The sequence below is a fragment of the Schistocerca serialis genome, unplaced genomic scaffold (assembly GCF_023864345.2).
Source record: "Schistocerca serialis cubense isolate TAMUIC-IGC-003099 unplaced genomic scaffold, iqSchSeri2.2 HiC_scaffold_1196, whole genome shotgun sequence".
NCBI classification, from domain to species: Eukaryota; Metazoa; Arthropoda; class Insecta; order Orthoptera; family Acrididae; genus Schistocerca; species Schistocerca serialis.
The window spans coordinates 1335001-1337500 of record NW_026047399.1 but is presented as its reverse complement, the minus strand read 5'-3'; the positions used below and the strand labels follow the sequence as shown (position 1 = coordinate 1337500).

The 2500-nt window shown below is 61.6% G+C and overlaps 1 pseudogene; it reads right to left on the bottom strand.

The window, feature by feature from the left end:
* The window catches only part of LOC126435143 (large subunit ribosomal RNA), an 8358-nt pseudogene that overhangs the window by 3865 nt on the left and 1993 nt on the right, over positions 1 to 2500 (bottom strand).

Genomic DNA, 2500 nt, shown 5'->3' with positions numbered 1-2500 from the left:
AGGTCCGCCCAGAAGTCCAGCAGACCAGGGATGGCAGGTGGCGGCTGGAGCAGGGTGCCATCCAAGAGGCCGCGCACGCAACGCGCACGCGACCGTCGGAAGGCATCCTGCGTTCTCGCGTACTCCCAGCGGCGCCGCTTGCGCTTCTGCGTCGGCGGCGCGGCAGGCGGCCGCTTCGATGGTTGGCGCGGCCGCTGTGTCCTGGTGATCGATCTCTCCCCTCTGGACCCGACCGACGCAAGGGCATCCGGGAGCATGCCCAGGATGACATCGGGCGGCGTGCCCCGCCCCAGACCTATGACACGATCCAGGGCAGAGAAACGCTGGGCGGAAGCGGGTAGCCCCGCCAGATGCTCCCAGATGGCGGCGTCAGTCGGCCCCTCCGGCGGCGGCCCGGTGGTGTCGGCCGCGAAGTCCTCGGCTGCGTCGACGGGCGGCGCAGCGGCCTCGCCCGCGTCAGGCAGCGGGCTCGCTGCTCCCCGGCGGGACGCCGGCTCTTCCCCCAGACCGATCTCAAGCGCCTCCATGAATTGGCGGACAAGCTGCTTGTGGGCAGCTTGCCGCCGTCGGCACTTGATTGCCTCGAGCGTTCGGTCGGGGAACATCCTGATGAGTTCTTGATTGACGAAGAAGAACCGGGCGTCCCTCTCAAGGAACAGTTCGGCCTCCGCCTTGGCGAGCGACAGGACTTCTTCCTCCGTCCACCTCGCGCGATGCCTCTCCGTGACGATCTCCGCGTTGGCGGCCGCAAGATGTTGGCGGCGGCGATGGACCCCGAGACCGTTCTTGGTTGTAAAGCTGCGGTGGCACTCACTACAGGTATTCATAGCTGCAAAAGTTACAAGATTTTCGGCACGGCCGGTTGGCCGGCTAGGTGCTGGGGGAGTTGGGGTGGCACCTTCAGCGGAAGGGCCACCACTTATTCTCTGCTTACTGCCCCCAACTAAAAAAGGGATAGTGCGAGGGGGGGCTGGTAACCCCCCCAAGCCCCTGGTGCGGTCTTCCACTCTGCGAAATCAGCGGGCCCACGAGAAGGGGAGAAGACCGCAGGAGAGGAGAGGCTAAGAGGGCTAGGCCCATGTATTGCGCATCACTCTCCCTGTAACTATAACCCAAGGAAGGCACCTCGCAGCAGCAGCACGACTACATCAAGACCGCACTTCGAGAAGCCACGTCCGGATGCAGCCACACCGCCGCCACTTGGCCAGGTGTGTGGACAGCCTCGTGGCTATCTTGTCCAAGTTATTATACTGCCACTGGTGGGGCATGGAAGCAATCATGTCCGGGTCTTTCCCTAGCAATGCCATCCAGATGTCACGGAAGGGTGCTCATTCATGTCGAGCCGTTCGCCAAACTGTACGCATGAATTGCTGGTGGATTCTAACACCCGCTGTTATGGTGTTGCAGATAAGTTCCCTGATGAGGAACTGGCGAAGATGGAACCGGCTCCATATAGCCTTATTACAGGGTGCCCATGCACCACGTGCGCCAACAACGAGCGGCATAATATCGGGCGGGCGACTCAGATTGTATTTCCGCTGGAGTGCGCTGAGAACCGCTGGCTGCTCGTACTTCTGTCTCTTGATCGTTTCAGCACGATTAAGACTCCCGGTATAGAGTCATAGTTACTCCCGCCGTTTACCCGCGCTTGCTTGAATTTCTTCACGTTGACATTCAGAGCACTGGGCAGAAATCACATTGCGTCAACACCCGCTAGGGCCATCGCAATGCTTTGTTTTAATTAGACAGTCGGATTCCCCCAGTCCGTGCCAGTTCTGAGTTGATCGTTGAATGGCGGCCGAAGAGAATCCGCGCACCCGCGCGCCCCCGGAGGAGCACGCTAAGGCGGACGCGGCCTCGCAGCAAGGAAGATCCGTGGGAGGCCAAGGCACGGGACCGAGCTCGTATCCTGCACGCAGGTTGAAGCACCGGGGCGCGAACGCCGCGCAGGCGCGCGCATCCTGCACCGCCGGCCAGCACGAGGCCAACCAACGGCGAGAGCAGACCACGCCCGCGCTAAACGCCCGCACTTACCGGCACCCCTACGGCACTCACCTCGCCCAGGCCCGGCACGTTAGCGCTGACCCACTTCCCGACCAAGCCCGACACGCCCCGATCCTCAGAGCCAATCCTTATCCCGAAGTTACGGATCCAATTTGCCGACTTCCCTTACCTACATTATTCTATCGACTAGAGGCTCTTCACCTTGGAGACCTGCTGCGGATATGGGTACGAACCGGCGCGACACCTCCACGTGGCCCTCTCCCGGATTTTCAAGGTCCGAGGGGAAGATCGGGACACCGCCGCAACTGCGGTGCTCTTCGCGTTCCAAACCCTATCTCCCTGCTAGAGGATTCCAGGGAACTCGAACGCTCATGCAGAAAAGAAAACCCTTCCCCGATCTCCCGACGGCGTCTCCGGGTCCTTTTGGGTTACCCCGACGAGCATCTCTAAAAGAGGGGCCCGACTTGTATCGGTTCCGCTGCCGGGTTCCGGAATA